At 36.9% G+C, this 13334-nt stretch overlaps 1 pseudogene; it reads right to left on the bottom strand.

The window, feature by feature from the left end:
- Window positions 1-923: 923 nt before the first annotated feature.
- LOC147375868 (zinc finger CCHC domain-containing protein 17 pseudogene) lies at window positions 924-1791 on the bottom strand (annotated as a pseudogene).
- Between the last annotated feature and the right edge of the window lie 11543 nt (window positions 1792-13334).

Here is a 13334-nt window from a genome sequence, read left to right as displayed (position 1 = left end):
CACAGTTCAAAAGCATCAATTCTTCGGCGCTCAGCCTTCTTCACAGTCCAACTCTCACATCCATACATGACCACAGGAAAAACCATAGCCTTGACGAGACGAACCTTTGTTGGCAAAGTAATGTCTCTGCTTTTGAATGTGCTATCTAGGTTGGTCATAACTTTCCTTCCAAGGAGTAAGCATCTTTTAATTTCATGGCTGCAGTCACCATCTGTAGTGATTTTGGAGCCCAGAAAAATAAAGTCTGACACTGTTTCCACTGTTTCCCCATCTATTTCCCATGAAGTGGTGGGACTGGATGCCATGATCTTTGTTTTCTGAATGTTGAGCTTTAAGCCAACTTTTTCACTCTCCACTATTTGGAACCAGTCTGTTGTTCCATGTCCAGTTCTAACTGTTGCTTCCTGACCTGCATACAAATTTCTCAAGAGGCAGATCAGGTGGTCTGGTATTCCCATGTCTTTCAGAATTTTCCACAGTTTATTGTGATCCACACAGTCAAAGGCTTTGGCATAGTCAATAAAGCAGAAATAGATGTTTTTCTGGAACTCTCTTGCTTTTTCCATGATCCAGCAGATGTTGGCAATTTGATCTCTGGTTCCTCTGCCTTTTCTAAAACCAGCTTGAACATCAGGAAGTTCAGGGTTCACATATTGCTGAAGCCTGGCTTGGAGAATTTTGAGCATTACTTTACTAGCATGTGAGATGAGTGCAATTGTGTGGTAGTTTGAGCATTCTTTGGCATTGCCTTTCTTTGGGATTGGAATGGAAACTGACCTTTTCCAGTCCTGTGGCCACTGCTGAGTTTTCCAAATTTGCTGGCATATTGAGTGCAGCACTTTCACAGCATCATCTTTCAGGATTTGGAATAGCTCAACTGGAATGCTTTTAATACCTGACTCCAAAACTTGCCTGTGGCATGAGGGATGCCATCTCCCATGGAAGAGAAGAGGGTGGGAGGCCTTATTCTTAGTAGTGAGTCTTTCTAGGAGCCAGGGCTTCAAAGCATAGGCTCCTGGTTCCTTCTCTCAAACACTCTTTCTACTCTCCACCGTCACTCCTTGTGCTTCTTCTTGTGCTTCTTCTTCTTTGCTGCCTTGCTGTCCTTTGACATGTGCCTTTCCCTCTTGCCTGTATCGTTCTCAGAGTCTGAGCTGTCAAGGTTAGATGACTTCCTGTCTCTATGTTTCTTTTACTTCTTTCTTTTTCTAGAAGAATTTCTTGTGGGGTCAGGCTTTTCAAACTGCTGATTTTGCCTCTTCCTTTTCCTCTTCCTCATTGGGTATCAGAGAGTACTTGGTCCCACCTGATGAAACAATCCTTTGCAAAGTCACCTTTACAGCCACACTTCTTGCAGGTAGTGTTCAGGACAGACGAGGGTGATCTGTCCAGTGTAATCCTGGAAGGACAGCCTCCGCCTCTCTTCTTGCTCAGTGATAACCTTTTGGGGATCAAGGTCCTTCCCAGTCCCTTGGTTGACAACCTTCAGGGAGAGGGATACTTTAATCCTATCAAATTCCATCTTTTGGCCAATAAGCTTCACCCACACTTTTTCTCCAACATCTACTATCTCAGAGGGCTTATCCACGTGACAGGGTAAGTCTAGTTCAGTGGACTAGACAGCCTGGGATTTTGATTAAGGCTCCATAGTCTGTGACCATAGCAGCCTCTCCTTGGAAAATAGTGTGGAGAGCAGGCAAGTTCTCCACGGTCTTGGGTCTTCCTGAATTCATCCTTAATGTTCTATGGTTCCTCCATTTCTCCCCTGCTAAAGCTAATTGAATGTTTGAGTGTCAGCCTCTAGTTTCACCTCGCAGCATTGCGCAAAACACCAAAACCCAGTCAGTCAAACCTGCCAATATTTCTATGATCTTTATTGTTATAAAAAATTCCTTCCTCACATAGTTTATCCTAATTATTCCATTCTTTACTCAATCACTCAGTACTTTTCTGAAACTTATTTAGTTTATAAGCTATTTCTATGCCTTTATTTGAAGTGAAAATACTGTTTCAAACATATGACAAATGAACATGGGATTCTTTTCTCTTTATGAAACATAGAGACTAGAAAGACAATCGATGTTTGGTTATTACTCTCAATATTTACCTTAACATTAAAAATAACTGATTTTCACATTCAGCACATCTTCTCATTGGTATTCCCATGATGGAACATCCCCTCCTTTTCTGTGTAAATCTGATTAAGGGGCTGTTCCTGCTGTCAAAACTTCCATTCCATTTCAACAACAATCCTATTTACACAAGGACCTCAAGGTTGAACATTGAAAGTACCTAACCATTACTGAATATTGAATCATTTCTCTCCACATAAAATTGCAAATATGGTCTGAGAGCCAATTTCCCGATTACCTTGGTTGAGTAGGACTAATTACTTCTAAACTGGGTGCAGCCACGGTCTGCCAAAGCAATGCTGGATTCTTCCAATACCAGGAGAGCTCTGCCCACCCAGTGATTGTCTCATACTGAATGCTCTAAGATTACTCATGCTTATAGTAATGCTTCACTTTTAAAATAATGCTAATTGCAAATAATCATAATAGTACAATTTATCTGAATGCCTACCACATGGCAGGCATCATATAAAGTATCTATTATCTCATTTCATTTACTTCCAAAAATGTGGCAGGTATTATTATTGACACTTTACAAACAGGAAAGTTGAGTTTCATAGGGATTGTCACATACCCAAAGCCACAGAGCTAATAAGTTCAAGAGCCTAAGGCTATTTTATATTGATGCTTCACTACCATTTCCATGTTTTCTTAAAATAACCAGTGAAGATAAATGATGCCTGAGAAGAGCATCAGTTTGGAAATTAGTAGAACTGAGCTCTGTTCCTGCTTCAGCCACTAGCTGAAAGGTGATCTTAAACCAGCACTTTATTTCTCATTTCCTTCATTTGTAGAATTAAGTGATAGAACTAGCTTTAGCCTTCTGTGATTTTAAGTAATCTCAGAGAAATTTTGTTTGTTTGTTTGTTTGTTTTAAGAAATAAAATTGGAGAAAAAAATCATTCACAATAGTAATGCCATTGAACAATATTTCTCTGGTAATTCCAGTTTCTCATCTGACTTCATGGCTTCAATCACAGAACAGTCCTTTTCATATAAAAAGTCCATGTTCTGACCAGATCAGTGAAGCACAAAGAAAGACATGGAATTGACTTATCATGGGTTAGACTCTTACAAAGTTTGAATTTAGCTTCATGCACTTATTATGCAGCATATATAAAAAATTGAATGGATGATATGAAGCAAGGTGGGAATTTAACACAAGCATAAAGGATATTTACAGTATGTGTGATGAAGCATAAAAATACACTTATCTCCCTCCAAAAGCAAAATGTTGGATATATTCATGTGAAACACCTTAGGCTATATCAAGAACACTATACTTAAATACATTTACATACTATTTAAGTACGTATATTGACTTAATCATAGTACCTCTAGGGATTCATGATAAGCTACAGAAATTGTTTTTCAAAGATAAGTGAATAAAAATTAACTATAGCACATCAGCAATTTCAGACACACATGCATACCACTTTGAAAATCTGTGCTCTTGAAATGTTAACAGTTCCTTACGTATTTTTCACAATGATGCATCCATATCACACATAAAATTATCTAAACATATTGTATTTTTCTGGGAACATCAAACATCATTATGTCCCATGTCAATTTTGTAATATTTTGAAAGAACAAAATATGGTATAGTTAGCTGACATATTTTCCTTCATTGAAATATTCTTTTGTATGTAAACTCTTTACAGATCTTTCTCACCGTTTTATCCTTTTCTGAAGTTGATAAAAATGTAAATGATGGGAAAGTGAAAAGAATTATCATTTCTTTCAGCAGTTATTACTCTGTGCCCTCATATTGGTATTGCGTAAATATAGACAGAATGCTACAATTTTGTATTACAAATAACAATAAATAATTGTTTCAAGAATTTATAACAAATAATTGTTGCAAGAGTTTGTAAGCTCCTAGAACAACTTCTTGGAATATGTGATTTTCACACACACACAAATATGTCACTTTAGGCTATTTTGAGTTAGTAGACATTTTGATGAAACTAAAAGTGTGGTTAAGTTGGTTTCACTCATTTATTTATTTGACATGTGTTTATTTGAACTCCTACTATGTGTCAGGCACTGGTGGTAGGAGGTTTTTTGCTAAAAACACAAAGTTGATGCTTACCCGGATCTCCCAGTACAATAAGAGAGACCAATAAACAATTAAACCTGTAGTTCAGTTCAGTCTCTCAGTCATGTCTGACTCTTTGCAACGCCATGAACTGCAGTGTGCCAGGCCTCCCTGTCCATCACCAGTTCCTGGAGTTTACCCAAACTCGTGTCCATTGAGTCAGTGATGACATCCAACCATCTCGTCCTCTGTCGTCCCCTTCTCCTCCGGTCCTGAATATTTCCCAGCATCAGGGTCTTTTCCAATAAGTCAGCTCTTCACATCAGGTGGCCAAAGTATTGGAGTTTCAGCTTCAACATCAGTCTTTCCAATGAACACCCAGGGCTGATTTCCTTTAGGATTGACTGGTTGGATCTCCTTACAGTCCAAGGGACTCTCAAGAGTCTTCTCCAACACCACAGTTCAAAAGCATCAATTCTTTGGTGCTCAGCTTTCTTTATAGTCCAACTCTCACATCCATACATGACTACTGGAAAAGCCATAGCCTTGACTAGACGGACCTTTGTTGGCTAAGTAATGTCTCTGCTTTTGAATATGCTATCTAGGTTGGTCATAACTTTCCTTCCAAGGAGTAAGCGTCTTTTAATTTCATGGCTGCAATCACCATCTGCAGTGATTTTGGAGCCCCAAAAAGTAAAGTTAGCCACTGTTTCCACTGTTACCCCATCTATTTGCCATGAAGTTATGGGACCAGATGCCATGATCTTAATTTTCTGAATGTTGAACTTTAAGCCAACTTTTTCACTCTCCTCTTTCACTTTCATCAAGAGGCTTTTTAATTCCTCTTCACTTTCTGCCATAAGGGTGGTGTCATCTGCATATCTGAGGATATTGATATTTCTCCCTGAAATCTTGATTCCAGCTTGCGCTTCTTCCAGCCCAGCATTTCTCATGATGTACTCTGCATAGAAGTTAAATAAGCTGGGTGACAATATACAGCCTTGACGTGCTCCTTTTCCTATTTGGAACCAGTCTGTTGTTCCATGTCCAGTTCTAACTGTTGCTTCCTGACCTGCATACAAATGTCTCAAGAGGCAGATCAGGTGGTCTGGTATTCCCATGTCTTTCAGAATTTTCCACAGTTTATTGTGATCCACACAGTCAAAGGCTTTGGCATAGTCAATAAAGCAGAAATAGATGTTTTTCTGGAACTCTCTTGCTTTTTCAATGATCCAGCGGATGTTGGCAATTTGATCTTTGGTTCTTCTGCCTTTGCTAAAACTAGCTTGAACATCTGGAATTTCATGGTTCAAGTATTGCTGAAGCCTGGCTTGGAGAACTTTAAGCATACTTTACAAGCAATTGTGCAATAGTTTGAGCATTCTTTGGCATTGCCTTTCTTTGGAATTGGAATGAAAACTGACCTTTTCCTGTCCTGTGGCCACTGACAAGCTTTCCATATTTGCTGGGATATTGAGTGCAACACTTTCACAGCATCATCTTTTAGGATTTGACATAGCTCAACTGGAATTCCATCACCTCCACTAGCTTTGTTCATAGTGATGCTTCCGAAGACCCACTTTACTTCACATTCCAGGATGTCTGGCTCTAGGTGAGTGATCACACCATCGTGATTATCTGGGTTGTGAAGGTCTTTTTTGTGCAGTTCTTCTGTGTATTCTTGCCACCTTGTCTTAATATCTTCTGCTTCTGTTAGGTCCATAACATTTCTGTCCTTTATTGAGCCCATAAACCAATAGAGAGAAAAGTAATTACAAATTGTGAAAACGTCCACTGAGGAAATTAACACCTTGAGGAGACAGAGATTAACTGGAGGAAGTCAATTGATATAAGGTGAATTTCTGAGATCATGAAAGCCAGGAATGAAACCAGTGCTTGATGAAGAGTGTTCTAAGCCAAGGCAGGATGAAGTGCAAAGACACTAAGACCTATCAAAATATTTTAGGGATACATTTTCTGCTTTATCCTTCAGTTTCATTAATTACTATGATTCTCAAGAAAATTCCAACTCTCTGCAGAAAGGTTTGCTAAAGGGAGATGTTTTTTAAAAGTTGTAGTAATTTAGAAAAATGAAGAAATTACTCCTAAAAAACAGCTTTAAGTGGGCGGATGAAGTATTGAATACCTAAAATATTATTACTTATTAGATGTTATAGCTTTAAGAAACATATCCCAGAGCAATATTCTCTGCTTGAACTTTCTGCTAACAATAATCTATATGATAGATTTGGGGCTTTCCGGGTGATATGACGTTAAAAGAATCCACCCTCCAATCCAGGAAGTTCAAGGGACATAGGTTCGATTCCTGAGTTAAGAGGATCCCTGGAGTAGGAAATGGCAATACACTCCAGTTGTCTTGCCTGGAAAATTCCATGGACAGAGGATCCTGGTGAACTACAGCTCATGGGGTCACAGAAGAGTCAGATACAAGTTAGCGACTAAACAATGACAATAAGATAGATTAATGTGCTTTTATAAGACACGAAACTTATTCTGATGATTTTGTGTCCTTAGAGGAGTAGCTGTTCTTATTTGTTTCTTCTTATTTACAATGAATATATTTGGGTCCCAAATACATGCCATATTTGAGGAATACAGAAAAAGCAAAAGGTTTTTGTGAATAACATCTAAAAATATTTTCATGTGTACTTGTTTCAGAATAAATACATAAACTATCTCAAAGATTGGTTTACTACACTATCCTGTCATTATATTATACACATACATGGGTGCTAGAGAGTGTTTTACTTTATTTTGAAATACATGGGACCACCAAAATAATAATTAAATACATTCAATAAAATAAGTATAGGTGTTTTTATGAAAATGAATTTTAATCAATTTTACACACACATTCATGATGATAACATATCTACTCAATGCCAAGACAATTTGATACAAAGTAGCAGAAAAATCAATTAAACTGGTTTTGTGTACAAAATATAAGGACTTGCCTTTTTTGTGATCATTCTGAAATTTGTGTAGGTCCAAATGTTCTTAATTGACTAGTACAAAGTAACAGTAATTAAATAGAAAATTGAATTAATTCACTAATTTTACATTTCTCTATCAAATGATAATGCCATTTATTTAAAATAAATTAAAACTGTTATGTAAATCTTTAGCCTAGTAGTTGAAATAGGCATCATTCAATCTTCAGATTATTTCTGATAATTCTCATTTAAATTAATTGTAAAACATAGATATCAGTTAAATTTTATTATTCAATCAATTTAAAAATTAAAACTTAATAGGGACTAACACATCTTTTCTGATATGAAAGAACAGAATCCAGGTTTGAAGAAGGTAAATTCTAGAGCAAGCCTTTTGTGAAAGTCAAAGATACCGAGAATTTCTCAGAAAAGCTCATAAAATATGACGTGACAATCTTAACTAGAGGCAGAAGCTTGAAAGTCGAAGTTAAATTCTTGTCCCATTATAATATAAAACTTACCGGAAGAGTGAGTAGATACCAGGCACATGAACATGGAAAAAAAGACACATGAACATGGAAAAGAAAGAGGGAACGATTAATTCAGAAACATTTTACACATATATTACAGACATGAGGCACGTCCGTTGGAAAGTATGTTTCAATTTCAGTTGCAGTTTGCTTGTTAAGGTTTGAAGCCCACTGCAGTTACTTCCCGGAAAAGGCAATGGCACCCCACTCCAGTACTTTTGCCTAGAAAATCCCATGGACAGAGGAGCCTGGTAGGCTGCAGTCCATGGGGTCGCTAGAGTCGGACACGACTGAAGCGACACAGCAGCAGCAGCAGCAGCAGCAGCAGCTGCAATTACTTCCATTCATACAACAAATGATGTCATTGAACATGCTTCAGTAAATCTTGTGTGAAAGATAAAATAAAGCAAATACTTAAGCACAGATAGTGATTCAGGAAAACATGAAGATATGTTAATCTGGAATCCAAGTATAATAACAATTAAGGGAATTTCTGTGGTTTCACATTTCCTTATGAATACCTCTGGTAATCATCATTCTTTATTGTAATTATTGGTTCACATACCATTTTTTTCCTCCCCACTAAGAACTCCCTGAGTGATTTTCTCTAAGTCATCTGTTATCTTTCCTGAATCTTCGGTAGGTATTCAGTCAATGTAAAAGGAAAGGATAAATGAATGAATGAGAAGAGAGAATGATAAATGTAACCAAGATGAAAATCAGCTAAGGTCCAGTGGTTAAGAATCTGCCTTCCAATGTAGGGGACGTGGGTTTGATCCCTGGTCAGGGAACTAAAATCCCACATCAGTTCAGTTCAGTTCAGTTGCTCAGTTGTGTCCGACTCTGCGACCCCATGGACTGCAGCATGCCAGGCTTCCCTGTCCGTCACCAACTCCCAGAGTTCACACAAACTCATGTCCATTGAGTCGGTGATGCCATCCAACCGTCTCATCCTTGTCATCCCCTTCTCCTTCTGCCATCAATCTTTCCCAGCCATCAATCTTTTCCAATGAGTCAGTTCTTCACATCAGGTGGCCAAAGTATTGGAGGTTCAGCTTCAGCATCAGTCCTTCAAATGAATATTCAGGACTGATCTCCTTTAGGATGGACTGGTTGGATCTCCTTGCAGTCCAGGGGACTCTCATGAGTCTTCTCCAACACCACAGTTCAAAAAGCATCAATTCTTTGGTGCTCAGCTTTCTTTATAGTCCAACTCTCACATCCATACATGACTACTGGAAAAACCATAGCCTTGACTAGACGGACCTTTGTTGGCAAAATAATGTCTCTGCTTTTTAATATGCAGTCTAGGTTGGTCATAGCTTTTCTTTCAAGGAGCAACCATCTTTTAGTTTCATGGCTACAGTAACTATCTGCAGTGATTTTAGAGCCCAAAGAGATAAAGTCTCTCACTATTTCCACTGTTTCCCCATGTATTTGCCATGAAGTGATGGGACCAGATGCTATGATCTTAGTTTTCTGAATGTTGAGTTTTAAGGCAACATTTTCACTCTCCTCTTTCACTTTCATCAAGAGGCTCTTTAGATCTTCTTCACTTTCTGTCATCGGCATATCTGAGGTGATAAAGCAGAAGTAGATATTTTTCCAGAACTCTCTTGCTTTTTCATTGATCCAGTGGATGTTGGCAATTTAATCTTTGGTTACTCTGACTTTTCTAAATCCAGCTTGAACATCTGGAAGTTCACGGTTCACGTACTGTTGAAGCCTAGCTTGGAGAATTTTGAGCATTACTTTGCTAGCATGTAAGTAGCTAAAGGCAAAGAAGAAAAGGAAAGATATACCCATTTGAATGCAGAGTTCCAAAGAATAGCAAGGAGAGATAAGAAAGCCTCCCTCAGGGATCAGTGCAAAGAAATAGAGGAAAACAATAGAATGGGAAAGACTAGAGATCTCTTCAAGAAACAGAGTTACCAAGGGAACATTGCATGCAAATATGTGCAAAATAAAGGAAAGAAATGATATGGACCTAACAGAAGCAAAATATATTTAAAAAGAGGTGGCAACAATACACGGAAGAACTGAACAAAAAAGATCTTTATGACCCAGATAGCCACAATGGTGTGATCCCTCACCTAGAGCCAGACATCCTGGAATGTGAAGTCAAGTGGGCCTTAGGGAAGCATCACTACAAATAAAGTTTGTGGAAGTGATGGAATTCCAATTGTGCTATGTCAAATCCTAAAAGATGATGCTGTGAAAGTGCTGCACTCAACATGCCAGCAAATTTGGAAAACTCAGCAGTGGCCACATGACTGGAAAAGGTCCATTTTTATTCAGGTCCCAAAGAAAGACAACGTCAAAGATCTCACATGCCACACCACAACTAGTGAGTCCAAGCACCACAGCTAATACAACTAGTGAGAATCCTGTGTGCTACAATGAAGATCCCAAGTGCCATAAGTGAGACTTAACAGAGCCAAAAATAACATTTAAAAATAAATGAATTTTTTTTAGAAACTGTTACAAAATAAATTTGGGAAAAAATATCTAAGGTTTATTTTTTAAAAGATCAGCTAAGCATAAAACAGGAGTTGGTTAGATAGAGGGAAAAGCAATCTTTTTATCTCAGTCCTGTTTACAAAACTATGGAGAAATGGAAAATGTTGAAGAATAAATTAAGAAACTATAATTTTTTGGTGTTTCAAAATGCCTCAAAGATTTTGAATGTTTTGGTAGGGAGACAGAAAAGGAGGCTGACAAACCAGGATCTCCCTTAGGCACATTTGTATTCACATGAGAATATACATCATAATTTCCACACATATTTACACTCTTGCTTCATATCACAACATCATGGTATCATTATGATCTGATTCCATTTCTGTTGATTGATCCTTGTGGTTCTATGGGTCTGCCTCATTGTTGTACAGAAACTTAGTCTCATATGCTTTCTTATTTTAATAGTTGTCCTTCAAGGAATAAAGATGGGCTGTATGTAAGGATGCTGTTTCCACTAAAATGTCATCTTAGCCAGTATAGAAGGGTAAAAATAGAAACGATTTTGGATAACCAACACTAAGAGTAGCCATCTGTTTCTCACAAAGATATGTGTTTTCCTGTTTCTTTCTTTAAAATAATTCATAAGATTCCATTCCTAAAATCTAAATTATGATATTTCTCCAGATAAAACTTATAGCTTATAATCAAATAATTAACTTATAAACATCTTGGATAAACTTTAAATAGCTCATCAAATACTGTTGATGTGTACTTTACACAATTGATCCAGCAGCCATTTGAAGAACTGCTGAATGACCGAGCTACTATATTCCAGACTGAGGAAGTGATCGAAATGAGGAAAATGGGAAGAGTACCATACCAAATGGTGTTCCAACTAAACAGTACAAGTTGGTTCACAGCAAATAGTGAATAATTTCACCACTTTTCCAAATCCATATGGACATGGAAAGAGAGATGTAGACATCTGAGGAACAACTATTTCTTTAGAGAAAATGAAAGAAGATAAATTAGGATACTAAAAGCTACTGTGTTAACTGATAGGAAGTTACAACTTAAATTTTACTAAGTTCTCTGTTATCTAAAATAATTTACTTTGGGATATTATAACTATAACAGTGTCCCATAACCTCATAAAGTGAATGAGATAATAGAATAAAAATAGTCTATAGAATATGTTGAAATACATTGAATTGATTTCAACTGCATTTATTCTTTTTTCAGGTCAAAATTAATAAAAATGCAAACACACTCCAGGTATTATCTAGTATTTCTTTATGGTGTAAATCCCACAATTTTATACTGAGGTCACAGTTGCTTTCCAAAATTTCAGTAGAATAGAGAAACCTAAAAATTTATTTAAAGACATAACATTTAGAACTTATTTAAATTATAATATTAGGTCACATACACCTGCTTCTATCATTGAGAAAAATTTTAATCTCATAGAAATCTATAGAGATTTTGTGAGTATGTGTGTATGTGTGTGTAAAATATAGCAGATGATTTATTTGCTATTATCACAAAAAGTCCTAGCCAATTTCAGACAAAGCAACGTATCATATTCTTGTATGGTTTGGACCTCAGAAACATATGTCAATGCCAAGTTTACTAATTGTGCACCCAGTACAAATATTGGAAAGCTCAGCCAAAACAACAGAAGTACAAAGTAAATGTATGCATAAAGATAAAATATTAGGGCAGGTTTTGATTTTTTTCTTATCTGTGTTACCTACTCGGCATTTTATTGCGAAGCTGCTTGGTGGTGGTGGTGGTGCTTAGTTGCGTCTGACTCTTTGCCATGCCAAGGACTGTAGCCTGCCAGGCTCCTCTGTCCATGGAACTTTGCAGGCAAGAATACTGGAGTGGATTTTCATTACCTACTCCAGGGGATCTTCCCTACCCAGGGATGGAACCCACATCTTTTGCATCTCCTATGTTGGGAAGTGGACTCTTTACCACTAGTGCTAGCTGGGAAGCCCCTGCTTGGAATATATAGTAATATAAATGATACATAGATAGAGATAACTCTGGTGATAATTGAATCAATGCAACTGTTTAAATCCATGCTGACTTTTGCAGAATATTATAGCATGCAATGCTATAACTGTCTCCTGTCTCCTCTACACTGGTGTAGAATACAAGCTACAGGAAACAGAAGAGACTTCTAGACATAATTTTAGAAATAGTATCTTAGAAACATGTATAAGTGGTTGTTCAAGTGCAAGGAAAACAACTGAAATTCCATATTTAAGTTTGCAGGGAAGTCCGAAACATGTTCTGTCCTTAACATTGTCCACATTTCTTAAAACCAACACTCCACAAACAAATTGTAAGTAAAAATGTCAAACTCCAGAGTCTTAAAATTTACCGACCAATTTATTTTTAAACTGAGACTACCTCAATTTTAACAGCATTGCAATAATACTGAAAAGGTATGGGGCATTTTCTATGTGTCAGGCACAGTGCTTAGTTGAAATGAATTCTTTTATTTAGTTCTCACAGCCACCCTGTGAGATAGGCATTATTTTTCCATCTTATGGATAGAAAACGGGCACAGAGAGGTTAAGCCATTTGTCCAAGAGAAAACATTAGCAATGTCAGAAAAGGGCTTTAAGAAAAGCAATCCGACTGAAGAGCCCTTTCTGAAATTTATTACCCTGTTTTGCTGCTTCTTTTAGAATAATCTACCTAAAACATTCTGGTACTTCTTATTTTAAGAAATGAAGAAAACTCACAACATTTAAAAGGAGTTCTCTGGTAGCTAACATCAAGATTTAGTTGCTTCAAATGACTTTTGATATAGCTGTTTTACCCCTAAAGGCTTTGGTAAAAATTAATAGGCCAAGAATTCTTGATTAATGTAAATCATTTTATCAGTTCAGTGAAAATTAGTGTTATTTTTGTTTATAAACTGATCAATACATTTCTAAGGTATTTTACACTTTACTTTTAGCCTTTCTTTGTAGGAGAAGTATTGATAATGCCTTAGCCTGTATGAATAACTCATTTTGAAAATCAGAAAAACCTGTTTCAAGTATCAGTGTCGGTTGAAATCATGAAAATTAATCAAAATATTGGCAATCATGAATATGTAGATGTTTAATTCTTACTTGCTCTAAGTTCAAATGGATGAAATCACTTATTCAAATATTAAATCATCCTTTTCACCTGGAGAGCTAAGTCTCAGCTATGAATG

Source organism: Bos grunniens, chromosome 3 (genome assembly GCF_055505025.1).
Source record: "Bos grunniens cultivar Pamir isolate PY7600 chromosome 3, Bosgru_T2T1.0, whole genome shotgun sequence".
In the NCBI taxonomy this organism is placed as follows: domain Eukaryota; kingdom Metazoa; phylum Chordata; class Mammalia; order Artiodactyla; family Bovidae; genus Bos; species Bos grunniens.
The sequence above is the reverse complement of the archived record's forward strand: the minus strand, read 5'-3'. Positions and strand labels throughout refer to the sequence as shown.